Raw genomic sequence first — 14,576 nt, 5'->3', positions numbered from 1 at the left:
AACACCCCCAACACAAACTACTGGACTTTTCTCAAACCTTGCACTGCTGATGCAGGATAGATGTTGACTCTTACAGTCTCTCAAAGCTTCCTCTCAGGTGGATATCATTTTATAAGATTGCCAAATCCGTGGAGAAGTCTTGTCGAGAATGTTTGTCTGATGCTATGGCGACGAAGAAAATCTCATAGGGTGTTGCTGTTTGAGGTGTTGTAATGTGACAACATCAGTTTAGACAGAGCTGTTCCTTTGCTGCTTCCTCACAAATGTATTGCTGTTTTAATGAGCACAGTGCCAAAGGCCTAGTCCACAAGTGTGCTTGTATTTACGCCTACGTGTGGACAAAGTTTTTTCTCTACATTTATGCCTTGCAATCTCCATGAAAACTGAGATTTGGGTCACTGAAAACTGAGGTTTTGAAAAATACCTACCAAGGTGGCGATTTTTGGAAAACTCCAGTATTTGTGTAGACAGCTGAAATGAAAGTATTTGGAACGATGACCTGCCTGCGCATGGCAACTCTTGTTTATATGTATTGCGCATGCAGCGAGATGATGGGCTACTGGTTTTTTTATGTCTGCTCAGTACTGTTAGGTTTAATTACATGTTTACAAGGAAACCTTGCTGTTCTTCATCATTATGCCATTGCTCAGGGGCAGATAAATATATCATATTAATTATGTTTGTGTATACCTGCTTTTCATCCTTCCAGGTGTGCATGTCTGCAATGCTCTCCATTTCAGCTACAGCTCTTACTCAGTCACAAACATTGACTGTAGTGGACAACATGCCTTCATTTCTGCCCTTAGTGTGATGTGAAGCCAAAAGACATACTTAACAGGTGCTGACATATCGCCAAAGCATGCACAGAAACAACCTGTCGTGTGAAGTTGCAGAACTGATGTCAAACCCTTTATGTGAACCAAGACACCTATTTAATGGACTGTTAACATTGAAGATCCCTCAAGTTGGTACAGTCCATAGCAGAACAGATCTTGTGTTGATTTTAAACACACTTATGATATGGAAAGTTCAAAGACTCTTGTGTTAGTGTTCATTATGTTCTCTCTTGCCATTCCTCCACTCTGTTAATATGATACAGAACGCTGCAAGAACCCACATTAGTCAACGGAACTGTCAATCAATCGTTAAAATGAAATAACTAATAAAACCGAACTTCTTACAGAAGTCTACATGTGTCTGCATGATAAGAACTAACAACTATGACAAAAAGCATGTACAGCACAGTGAAAAATATTTGGCAAGGCAAGGCAAGTTTATTTATAAAGCACCATTCATACATAGAGCAATTCAAAGTGCTTTACAGAATTAAAAACAAAAACCAGAACAGTAACAATCAACAAAAACACACAACAAACACTTCAAACATTTACAATTATATGCGACCAGTTATGTTTGATCAACTCTCTCTCTCTCTCTCTCTCTCTCTCTCTCTCTCTCTCTCTCTCTCTCTCTCTCTCTCTCTCTGTGTACTTATCTAACTTAACATACAGAGTAAATCGTGTTGGGTCTTATTATTTCAATTAGGAGGGATTATAAATAATCGGCCTCCTTCACTGCTCTGAAGTCCGTAACTTGCAGAGTCTTACTGTCCCGCCGGACACAGAATCACAACTGGTCTTGTCTTAACTGAAATGAACCCTTAAATTATTGGATTCATGTCAGAACTTCTTCTCAAGGATTAAGACTCATACATTTAATCTTTTCTGTGTCGAGTCGCAGCCTGAAGCTAGCTCAGAACCCTTGACACCCCGCAGGGTGCCCGTATGCCCAACATTTAATTGTAGATCTAATATCAGGTTCATTCCATAATGCCATACCTTGTCAGAAAATACCCAATTTAAAATATGACGTTAAACAAACATAAGCATGAAAACATAAAATATTTTAAAATACAAGATCGAGAAAGAAAGAAAGTAAATTTAATTACAAAACTTAGTTCAATCTCAGTTTGTTAATTAATTTAATTAATAAATATTTGTTCTATTAAAAAAGGTTAATAAATAAATAGAGTTTAAAAAGAGTGTGATTAAAATACACATTTTGCAATAAAATGTGTGTTGTATATTTTGAATTAATGGAAGATAGGAATGTTGAAAAATGCATTGATGTATTTTATTTCATTTATGTTGTTAAAAATCTGTAAAATCATTCAGTAAGATATCTTTCTGGTGAAGTGTACCTGGTCACAGACGTAGTTTCAGGTGTGTTAATTGGTTCACGTGATGTACATGCAGCGACGTCATGAGAGAGAGAGAGCGAAAAGGCGAGCGCTAACGAGGCATGCAGAAGTTTGGTCCGAGTGGATTTTCAGCAGTTTTGCAGAGTTTTGTGTTTAAACTTTGTCTCTGGATTATAAGCAAGGTAATCTGTAAGAAGACATGTTTGTAAATGACAGAACTTTGACTAGAAGTTTTGATGACTGCTTCATTGCTGCTCGTTAAACCAGCGAGAGTGATTTAAAACGTGGCCAGCTCGACCCAGTAGCTGTGTTTGGACTGTTTCCGACCTGGAAACGGGACACGACAACCAGATAGTGCTCTGAGCTGCCTAGGAAGGCTTCCTCTGGCAACGTTGGATTGCCACCGGACCAGATGATGCTGTAACCTCGTTTTCATCTTCCTCGTTAAGGAGACCTATGGACGAGTAAACTACTCTGTGGACCTCACATCTCAAAAAAAGGTACTGCCCTATTGCGACCATTAAGTTTTTGGTGTCAACGCACACAAGCACAAGTACAGGCCTGCAACTAGGGTTTTATTTGAAAAATAGAATATTTTAGTCTAGAGGTATAAGTGATTCTGAAAAGGTGTGTGTTTTGTTGTTTTTGTGAAACATAAGGGAAAATATAAGCAGAAACTTATTTTATTCTTGGCTGAAACTGAAAGTGTTTTTTGGTTTATTGTGATAAACATGAAACATTGTTGATAAAAGAAATGGAAAGCCACTGAAGGTTAAAGGACATCTAAATATTTGGTTTTTACTTTAAAAAAATAAAGTAAGTAATTACTTATTTCTACTTTAAAACTGTTTCTGTTTGGGATTTACTCCTATTTGTAAGGTACATGTATAAGGTTTAAAGGGACAGTATACTCACACATTTTACTTTATTATTTGGCTACACTTATACAATTTCCAGAGGGAAAGGTTTATTTTAAGGAAATTAGTTATTATTGAGTTACAGAGTTACTCTTCTAAAATACGTAGGGATAAGAACTCAGGGGCTCTTTTCTACTTGTTTAGGGAGTAGACGATAGGGGCGTACGATATGACGATCTTAGATCGTGAAGGATTAGAATGTGACGACGATCTGCCAAAGCACAGAGATCGTAGAACTGGCTGTAGTGCATATTCTATCCCTCCTTGTGCCTTAAGTCTGTGTGCCCATGCACAGCCGCATCCAAAGTTTTTCTCTCTGCCCATTTGTTAGTCCGCTTCATGTAAGCACTACAGACACACGGATGAACCAATCAGAGCGAGCTGTAGGCAGTGTCTTGGTTTGTTTACCCCCCCTCCTCTTTTGCCCCAACTACGTGAGAGAAAGCATGGCCGCTAATGAAAGCGAAGGTGAGGAGTTGGTCCCTGAAAGAAACTCTACCTCGGTAATATGGAACTGGTTTGGATTTTCCCAAAGCGACACAACGCAAACAACTGCTATTTGTGAAGTTTGCAACGAGAAGGTCCGCACATCAGATAGAAACACAACTAACCTTGTTTAACCACCTGAAGAGACAGCACCCGAAACAGTATGCAGAAAGTCAAAAGGTGAGGAGACCGGTGTCGTGCCGCCATCCACACAGGCAAAACAAACAACTCTGACACAGGCGTTTGAAAAGGGCACTCTGTGTGAGAAAACAAGTAAGCACTGGAAAGATGTAACTGAAGCAGTAATGTTTTATCTTGCAACGGACATGATCCCCCAGCAAGTGTGCACCTTACTTTAATGTCGTTTCAGTTTTTTTTTCATTTTGAGTTAAGAAAAGAAAAAGACTATGACTTAAAGAAGTTGAAGTTATGCATGTCATTACTTTTTGTTTGATGTTACTTGTACTTGGAACAAGTTTTCTAAATTGCTCAACTAAATTAAAAAAGAGAACAGTATCCTGTCTTAAATGATCTTCTATCTTTTTATCTGTTTAAGGCTATGATTTTAAATAGGTAAATTAGTTTGTTTTACTGGTAAATGACTTGTAAAATAGTCTGAATAATCTAAATGAAAGAATCGGGATATAATTGTGATCGTGATTTTACTCAAAACAATCGTGATATGATTTTTTTTCATATCACACCCCCCTAGTAGATGGGCTACACATGTTTGACAAAAATTCATTTGACGACTATTTCAATTAAAAAATTTGATCCATGTCCCATCTGTTTACGTGGCAGGTGTGTGGTCTCTACAGTGCAGCTGTTCAGTTGTGGCGTGATGTTGTATTTGTATACTTAAAAGAAAAAAGGGAGTTAAGATGGGTTTATACTTCTGCATTGAATCTACATTGCAGCATTCGCCTTAGGTCCTCGTAGTTCTGTACCCACACAGAAGCTTATGTACGTAGTAGCTTGCATGGAAACAATGCAGACCACAAGCCCTGTGATTGGTCCGCTTGGTGGCTGGCATTTCAGGTTTCTGTTCCCCTCCCCTCCTCTGCCTACATTGATGTTAGCGGCCATACATTCCATCCCCTCTGACATCTCCTCTCTTTTCTTCTTTGCAATAATTGCATCATGATCAAATGCTGCTCAACATTTATCACCTCCAACTCCAACATAATACACTCAGATTCAGTCCCCATGGTTTCCTGTGCACAAACAAACAGAGAGCGTAGCGGGACCATAAACTGCCAAAATATCTTACATAGAAATCACAGTTTTGCAGAGGGAAGTAGACACGCCAATGCACAAGTTGGGAGATCAAACAATGCTGGACAGCATAGAGTCAGCACAGAAGTATAAACCAGGCTTTACTTGTGCGATTATTCTGAATACATTTTTAATTTTTAAGTTTTGGTCTCTTTGGAAAGAGCTTCAAAGCTAAATCCACTGAGATTTGAGGTTTTAGAAAAAGAGAAAAACAAACTCTTACATATTTTAGGCACCGTAACTGCCAAAACAGAGGACTCTGTGAATGCTTGTAGTGTATCTATTATCTTTCTGATGTTACAGCAGCTGTGAACTGAGCCGTGATACAGCCGCTAATTGGAGCGACAGTTTAATCAGCCTAACAAGGCCCGGTGAGTCAGCCTCTCCGACAGGCTCCCAATAAACCTACAAGTGTTGGCAGTGAGAAACCTCACATAGCGTGTGAACAGATGTACACAGAAAGTTTTGCCAAAGCTGGTCGATCAGTTGTGAAGATATTTCTGATAGGAAAGTACAGAAGAAGTGTCTGATTCTTGAGGATTAGACAGGGAGGTAGATGAGGGAATAATGCAGACACCTACATGATTTCATATAATAACTGCAGATGTCATAGAGGATGTCCTTCGCTTTTAGGAGGGCTATTTAAATAAATCCCATTATCAATATGCTGAGGCAGTTTTTACATCACAGAGGAAAAGACGTGGAGAAACAGTGAGTGTTGGAAAAAAGAGTGAATGACAAAGAGGAGACGGACAGACAAGAAGAGCGGGCGAGATGTAAAACTGTGTCTAACAGATGAGAAACAAAGACGGAGGGGGGTGGAGGACAGAGGAGATATGATAATAGATTCACTACAGAGCCAAACCAATTTCCATTCTTAACCTCATCCAGACCAGCTGATGATTAAGAACACAGCCGCGGTCACCTTCCTCCTTCTCTCCTTTCTCTGTCCAAAATTAGAGACACTTATAGATTCATGACATGTGAACAGTGCATAGAGTTGCTCTGAATTATACGTTGGTATATAAACCAGGACGCTCTGAGTTAATAATGAGACTTAGCAAGATAGCATACACATGAGAGTGTGTAGAGGAAGTGGGGTGACTGAGCTTGATCTATTTCTGTGCTGTATGTGGGAGGTTAAAGGGTAGAGACACAGACTGAGTTATAATCAGGAGACTGAAGTTTTGCTCAAAAGGTGCTGAAGTTCACCCGCATGTGACCTCAGAGTGCAGGGTTATTTTTGCTCATGACATGCAGCTCTTACAGAAGCTCTAAAGACAATAAGTATGAAAGTGAAAAAAAAAGTGGAGGGTATTGTGAAAGACTTTCTTTGTTTGAGTTAAATAAGGAGAGCCACTATCTACTATCAACAAGAAGCTAGCAAAATTGGCTGATTAGCATAGCTTAGTAAAAGGACTGAAAGCAAGAGGAGCTAGCTTAGTCCTTCCATTAGAAAAAAATCCACCTAGCACCTCTAGATCATAGAATCTGTTAAAACTATTTTGTTTGAAGCTTTACAAAACATTTAAAAGTATAGCAGTTGTGTTTTATGTGCTTATAGAACTGTTTACAGACTCAGAGTTTTGTGTGTGGAAATCAGAAAGTCTCCCAAAGACGAGAATGCAGTGTTGTTTTTGACAGCTATCTTAGTTTTAGTTTTAGTCTTAGTCTTTTGGACGAAAATGCTTATTACTTTTAGTCACATCTAAGTCATTTCTATATGTGATAGTTTTAGTCCAATTTCAGTCGACGAAAACTCAAAAACATTGTAGTCTAGCTTTAGTCAGTTTTAGTACAAAAAAAATTTGTTGGAATTCAGTTGTTACAGCAACCCAGACATAAGCACAATCAAGAAGAAGTTTCAATAAGTAAAATAAAATAAGTGAAAATAAAAATAGAAAAATAAAGATAGAATACAATTTAGATATATACAATGTTACAAATGGAATTTAGATTAAATAGCAGTTATTACAAGCAGTATTAAAATGGTTCAGTAGTGACAGGTTGACATGGTGTGATTATGGTTGGTAATGACAGATTAAGCAATAAATAAAAAATAGATATGGGTATGTAATATGACCATGTGTTGTAGTAAACAATAATAATGTAATATAACATAATGTAATATAATATAATATGGCAAAGATAATTATATAATATAATATATTATGCATTACAATGCCATCAGCAGTTAGAGAGTCAGTATGGGATGAGATGATAAAGTGTGACCTGTTCACACAAGTTACAACTTCAGAGAGCACCAGAACGACTATAACCTTTTGGAAAATGTCTTTGTTTAGGTTTTATTCATTCTTAATATCAGAAAGTAAAACTGGGGACTTCAAACTGACTGCAATAACACTTTTATTTACATATATAGAACAATAATGAAACAGCTGAATTTTCAGTTGTCATCCTTTTGGAAGAACGCCACAGCTGAACTTTTTTCCAATCCACCTGAAGAACCTTCTGGTACTGGTCTTTCGGACCTTATCCTTTGCTGCATCACATGGGGCCTTGCAGAGGGCAGCAGAAGGTGGATGAGCTGGCTCAATGGCCTGGCAGAGGGCAGCAGAAGTTGGTGGAGCTGGCTCACTGGCCTGGCAGAGGGCAGCAGAAGGTGGCTGAGCTGGCTCACTGACCTGGCAGAGGGCAGCAAAAGGTGGCTGAGCTGGCTCACTGGCCTGGCAGGGGGAATCAGAAGGTGGTGAAGCTGGCACACTGGCCTGGCAGAGGGGAACAGGAGAGGGTGGTGAAGCTGGTGCACTTGCCTGGCAGAGGGCAGCAGAAGTTGGTGGAGCTGGCTCACTGGCCTGGCAGAGGGCAGCAGAAGGTGGGTGAGCTGGCTCACTGACCTGGCAGAGGGCAGCAAAAGGTGGCTGAGCTGGCTCACTGGCCTGGCAGTGGGAATCAGAAGGTGGTGAAGCTGGCACACTGGCCTGGCAGAGGGGAACAGGAGAGGGTGGTGAAGCTGGTGCACTTGCCTGGCAGAGGGCAGCAGAAGGTGGTGGAGCTGGCGCACTTGCCTGGCAGAGGGCAGCAGTAGGTGGCTGACCTGACTCACTGGCCTGGCAGATGGCAGCAGAAGGTGGCTGAGCTGACTCACTGGCCTGGCAGATGACAGCAGAAGGTGGCTGAGCTGACTCACTGGCCTGGCAGAGGGCAGCAGAAGGTGGTGGAGCTGGCGCACTTGCCTGGCAGAGGGTAGCAGAAGATGGATGAGCTGGAACACTGGCCTGGCAGAGGGCAGCAGAAGGTGGTGGAGCTGGCGCACTTGCCTGGCAGAGGGCAGCAGAAGGTGATGGAGCTGGCGCACTTGACTGGCAGAGGGCAGCAGAAGGTGATACCGATATCCGATATCAATATCGGATCGGGACACCCCTAGTATTGAGAGTTGCCTAGAAGTACGGAGCACTGTTTTTTTTTTTTTTATAGAAGCCTGCATGTCTAATAAAAGCATCAGAGTAATGAAGAAGATCAGTGAGGTATCAGTGAGGTATATGGTGGCAACATTCGTGTAAGAGCTTTATATAAGAAGAGATGCCAATGAATGCATGTCTGAATGTCAGATGTAATATAAGATACAATGATGGGTATTTTAGGGTCACATATAAGGGATAATGTAAAGTGAGCAGGTGGTTTATGCAAAGCTGAATCCCAACAAGGTGACCAAGAGCCCAACACACAGAGGAGGCTGGTGCATTCACATTTTGTCAAAATTTTATAAATGTAGAATGCTTTGTTAGGGATGAAGTATAGTGAGTGGGTTGGTATGTGAAATAGAATCCACACAGAGTAAGACAAGACCTCAAAATGAAGCTTAATCCCCTGCTAAACCACAGAGGGACTCTCAGATACAATGGTTCGCTGTTGAATCAATATCAATCAATCTTTATTTGTATAGCGCCAAATCACAACAAACGTTATCTCAAGACGCTTTTACAAACATAGGAGGTCTAGACCACTCTATGTCAATATATATCTAATCTATCAGAATATATATCTAAAAAAAAAGGAAATGTTCATCAAAGACGACAGATTGGCCATAATCCTCCTGTCAGCTGCCACCTCCACAGGGTTCACATATCAAATCTAACATTTGAATTCATTTTTATGTCTGAACATTTTTCTGCTTTACTGTTGTAAATCAAATTGAACTTAAAATTTTCAACCATAGTGAAGTCTTTTCAGGAGCGTTTTTCTGTTGACATCCTCAGCAGAAGCAGGAAATAAAAGCGGCACCTATATAACGTCCTCTTCCCAGTAACTTCTCAGTTGGCATTTCCTTCTCACTCAACCAGTCCTGTAACACACAAAGCCCATACTGTGTTGCAGTTCGCGTTTGCTTCATGTCTGCTTTCTCCAATTTGGTTGATGCCTTTTTCACTCAGCTCCTTGAGTTTTAACATCCCACACAAGTTTCTGCTGGGTTTTTTCTTCGACTCTGCTTCTGCAGTCACGCTGACTATTTTCTTCATCTGCACCACAAGACTTGTAACTCCTGCAGCTGCATCACTCCAGGACCTTGTTAGAATGGTGCAGTAGCAGGATGTCAGCTTTGTAGGACACCAACATTCAGAGCTAATTCAGTATTCAGTGAAATCTCCCACTACTCTTATGTGCGGGCAATCTTTGTAGCTACAACCAACTGATCCATACACTCTTTCATCCATCCCCATGCTGACAGCCTCTTCTCCTGGGGGCTCATTCATTACATATGAGCAGAGCCTTAGGTAAAACACTCCAAGTGCAAAGTAGAGCTGAAACAGTTCATAGTAGTTCCACAGTTTTCAGTGTAATAGCAGTGTAATGTTTTTTCTGTTTGTATCACTTGTTTATTTTCATGACAGCATGCTTGACTCCCTGATGTGAGCTTCATTCTAGCCAGTTCCGTCTGTAGCTGTAAGACACCCTCTTGGATGATTTCTGGTGGCTGTTCTAGTATTTACTTTAAAGCAACCTTCAAATCAGAAGATGTCGAAGAGTGCTGAAGTTTGCCTTGGGTGGTAGTTGTGGGCTATGGATGAAATCAAACAAAAAAACATGTTGCTTTCATTTGAGTCCCCTATGGAACTAAAAGTTCATGTCTTTGCAGCAGATGGCTTTTGGTTAAGAAACATACATTAGTTATGCCAAGAATGCACCTTTTTTTACTTCAGATACATTGTGTTAATTACGTAATTAGTCCTACAGCTTATCATTAGGAACTAATTACCTAATTTAAGTCATTACAGTAAACATAGCAGTACTTATTTAAAGTTGTGGGTTCAAGCTGAACTTTACCAAGTAGTTTTAGTGCCCGAACCCTATACACAAGCATTCAACTAAAACTCTTCTTACTGGATGTTGACCAGTTACAGTTGTTTCATCCCTTTGGCACCTACGGCAAGTCTTTGGCCTATAATTTGGGGGTCATGGCCTGAAAAGTTTGGGAACTTTTCAGGGCCCTAGGGAAACAAAGCAAACTGCTGAATCTATGACCTGGGGTTGTGTAATTATGTAACAAAATAGCTAAAGAACAAGTACCTACATATAGCCCATATGCTGTCACTCATTGGTTATCGAAGAGCCTGTTGGACAACACTGGTAAACTGCTAAAATGTGCACTCAGGCTTAGGCACATTACGTCTTTTAAAGAGTACTGGTAAGGTTAAGGTTGAGTAAGGTTTCTATATTTATTGCCCTTACTCTTGTGGCTGAGCACCGGTGTTCCAATCATCAAGTCAAATTCCTTGTGTGTACAAGCTCACTTGGCAATAAAGCTTTCTTGAATCTTGAATCTTGAATCTTGAATCTTGAGCATAGCTACAGTGGATGCCAAAATGTAAATGTTGACTGTAAGCCACCAGACAAACCTAAACTTGTCAACTTGTAGGTCAACTCACCTGAGCCCCTTATTGTGAAATGAATGTGAACTCTTGACCTTTACATTATCCAAACAGATGCATGAAAAATATTTCCCACCTCGTACAGCATGTACCAATAAATAAATGATCAACATACTCTGTTTTCTGTAAAAATGAGCATCTCAACATGGGACTAAAGGGGGATCCCAAGCGAACACTTGAGAAACTGCAGTTTTTTGCATTTCAACAATGGCTTCAATTTTCATCTCTAGAGGTTGCCGCTTGATTTAAACCCAAACCATGATCTTTTTCCTAAATTTTGCCAAATAGATACACTACCATTCAAAAGTTTGGAAACACTTCTCATTCAACGTTTTTTGTTTATTTTAATTATTTGAAACATTGTAGATTGATACCAAAGACATCAAAACTATGAAAGAACATGTATGGAATTATTTAATTCACAAAAAAGTGTTAAACAAACCAGAATATGTTTTATATTTTAGATTCTGTAAAGTAGCCCCCTTTTTCCTTCATGACCGTTTTGCACACTCTTGGTATTCTCTCAGTCTGCTTCATGAAGTGGTCTCCTGGATTGGTTTCTAATTAACATGAGCCTTGTCAAGAGTTCATTTGTAGAATGACTTGCCTTCTTAATGTGTTTGAGACCATCAGTTTTGTTGTTCAGAGGTAGAGTTAATACACAATGGATAGCCCTATTTGACTACTGTTGTAATCCAGATTATGGTTAAACCAGATTCAGGGTTCCCACTCTTTTCCAGAGATCATTTTCTAGGACATTTCCAGGACATTTTCATTGATGATCAAGCTGGTATGACAGTCTGAATTTAGTTCCTAATTTAGTTCCTAAGTAGTCTAATATGTTCCACTCAGTGGAAGTCTACATTGAGATACATACTTAAAAATTATGGCAAATTGATAATAGAATACTGCAACCACAGATGTACAGCACTTCACTTTATTAGTGCAACCAAGTAACAATGATGGGCAACATCTCAGCTTTCTCTTTTCTCAAAAAATATAAAATGAGCTAAGAAAAAAAACAAAAGAACCAGCAAAGGACTCAGGAAGCTGCCTTACTGAAATAAATAAATAATAATAATGATCAGAGGATCAGTTCATTAATGACCTAAATAGAACTGAATGACAAAAATGGCCACAAATGTTTCTCAACTCAACTCAGAATATACCTGCTTAATCATGATATTCATCCTGCTAAGTGGTCGATATAAAACAAAGCAAATGTCACGTTTTTTATTTGAGTTACCGTAAACTCTGAAAAAATCTCACCGGTGTAAAGACGCACTCTGTATTTGAAGTTTTGAAGAAACTTTTTGGAGTCAGGGACCCCTTACAGGTGAGAAAATTGTCCATGGCCCCCTCATAATTGTAACACAGATTAAGCACATTACTGATGTGTCATGATCAAAAGCTGCGGCTCTGAGAGCCGATGCTTTATACTGAATCAGAAGAGCCGGCTCGCATCGTGAGAGAGCCGGCTCCAAGTTTTATCCTTTCGCTGCTTAGCTCTCACAGTGCTCAGCCCCAGCTCTGCTCACAGCAGAACTTTGTTTTGATTGGTCAGCATGGCGGCCATGCGGCCAATCATATGTGAGGATATAGGATACAGGTGATGGAGGGGAGGTTGTGTATCCTGGCTTCATCTGTTCCTTCAGAGAGTCTTCTTGAAAACAGGGCAAATACTCACTGAGAGGAGAAATCGGATCAGCCCATCCAAGCTGAGGCATCTGCTTTTTCTCATTGCCAACCTGAGGACATTAATAATGTTTGCTTGAGTTTGGTTCTGGTTCTGGTTCTGTTTGCTTAAGTTTGGTTCTGGTTCTGTTTGCTTGAGTTTGGTTCTGGATATGTGTGCTTGAGTTGGTTCTGGTTCTGTTTGCTTGAGTTTGGTTCTGGTTCGGTTCTGGTTCGGTTCTGTTCTGGTTCGATTCTGGTTCAAGTCTGGTTCAAGTCTGGTTCGGTTCTGGTTCAGTTCTGGTACGGTTCTGGTATGGTTTCGGTTCGGTTCCGGTTCGGTTCTGGTTCGGTTCTGGTATGGGTTCTGGTTCGGTTCTGGTTCACGTCTGGTTCGGTTCTGGTTCGGTTCTGGTACGATACTGGTTCGGTTCTGGTTCGGTTCGGTTCTGGTTCGTTTCTGGTTCAGTTCTGGTACGGTTCTGGTTTGGTTCTGGTTCGGTTCTGGTTAAGTTCTGGTAGGGTCCTGGTTTGGTTCTGGTTCGGGTCTGGTTCGATTCTGGTTCGGTTCTGGTTGAGTTTGATTCTGGTTCTGTTTGCATGAGTTTGGTTCTGGTTCTGTATGCTTAAGTTTAGTTCTGGTTCTAAACCTAACCCTAACCCCAACCCTAACCCTAATCACAACCCTAACCCAAACCCTAATCATAACCCTAACCCTAATCACAACCCTAACCCTAACCCCAACCCTAACCCTAATCACAACCCTAACCCTAACCCCAACCCTAACCCTAATCACAACCCTAACCCTAACCCTTAACACAACCCTAACCCTAATCATAACCCTAACCCTAATCAAAACCCAAACCCTAACCCTAATCACAACCCTAATCCCAACCCTAACCCTAACCCCAACCCTAACCCTAATCACAACCCTAACCCTAACCCTAAACACAACCCTAACCCTAACCCTAAACACAACCCTAACCCTAATCATAACCCTAACCCTAATCACAACCCTAACCTTAACCCTAATCACAACGTTAACCCTAACCCTAAACACAACCCTAACCCTAATCACAAGCCTAACCCTAAACAAAACCCTAACCCTAATCATAACCCTAATCAGAACCCAAACCCTAATCACAACCCTAACCCTAAACACAACCCTAACCCTAACCCTTAACACAACCCTAACCCTAATCATAACCCTAACCCTAATCACAACCCAAACCCTAACCCTAATCACAACCCTAATCCCAACCCTAACCCTAATCACAACCCTAACCCTAACCCTAAACACAACCCTAACCCTAATCATAACCCTAACCCTAATCACAACCCTAACCCTAACCCTAATCACAACGTTAACCCTAACCCTAAACACAACCCTAACCCTAATCACAACCCTAACCCTAAACAAAACCCTAACCCTAATCAGAACCCTAATCAGAACCCAAACCCTAATCACAACCCTAACCCTAAACACAACCCTAACCCTAACCCTTAACACAACCCTAACCCTAATCATAACCCTAACCCTAATCACAACCCAAACCCTAACCCTAATCACAACCCTAATCCCAACCCTAACCCTAACCCCAACCCTAATCACAACCCTAACCCTAACCCTAAACACAACCCTAACCCTAATCATAACCCTAACCCTAATCACAACCCTAACCCTAATCCTAATCACAACGTTAACCCTAACCCTAAACACAACCCTAACCCTAACCCTTATCACAACCCTAACCCTAAACAAAACCCTAACCCTAATCATAACCCTAATAACAACCCAAACCCTAATCACAACCCTAACCCTAAACACAACCCTAACCCTAAACAAAACCCTAACCCTAATCATAACCCTAATCACAACCCAAACCCTAATCACAACCCTAACCATTATCACAACCCTAACCCTAAACACAACCCTAACCCTAATCATAACCCTAACCCTAATCACAACCCAAACCCTAACCCTAATCACAACCCTAACCCTAATCGCAACCCAAACCCTAAGCCTAATCACAACCCTAACCCTAATCATAACCCTAACCCTAATCACAACCCAAACCCTAACCCTAAACACAACCCTAACCCTAATCATAACCCTAACCCTAATCACAACCC

General features: G+C 40.7%; 1 long non-coding RNA gene across 1 annotated transcript in view; it reads left to right on the top strand.

Annotated features, from left to right (window-relative positions):
- The first annotated feature begins 2,285 nt into the window (after nt 1–2,285).
- The window catches only part of LOC117829685, a 29,329-nt gene continuing 17,038 nt past the window's right edge, over nt 2,286–14,576 (top strand). Inside the window, exon 1 of the long non-coding RNA XR_004634660.1 lies at nt 2,286–2,700. This is a non-coding gene — a long non-coding RNA (uncharacterized LOC117829685). The remainder of the gene's footprint in view (nt 2,701–14,576) is intronic.

Source organism: Notolabrus celidotus, chromosome 18, assembly GCF_009762535.1.
Source record: "Notolabrus celidotus isolate fNotCel1 chromosome 18, fNotCel1.pri, whole genome shotgun sequence".
Lineage (NCBI taxonomy): Eukaryota > Metazoa > Chordata > Actinopteri > Labriformes > Labridae > Notolabrus > Notolabrus celidotus.
This window is presented reverse-complemented; position numbering and strand designations above follow the sequence as displayed.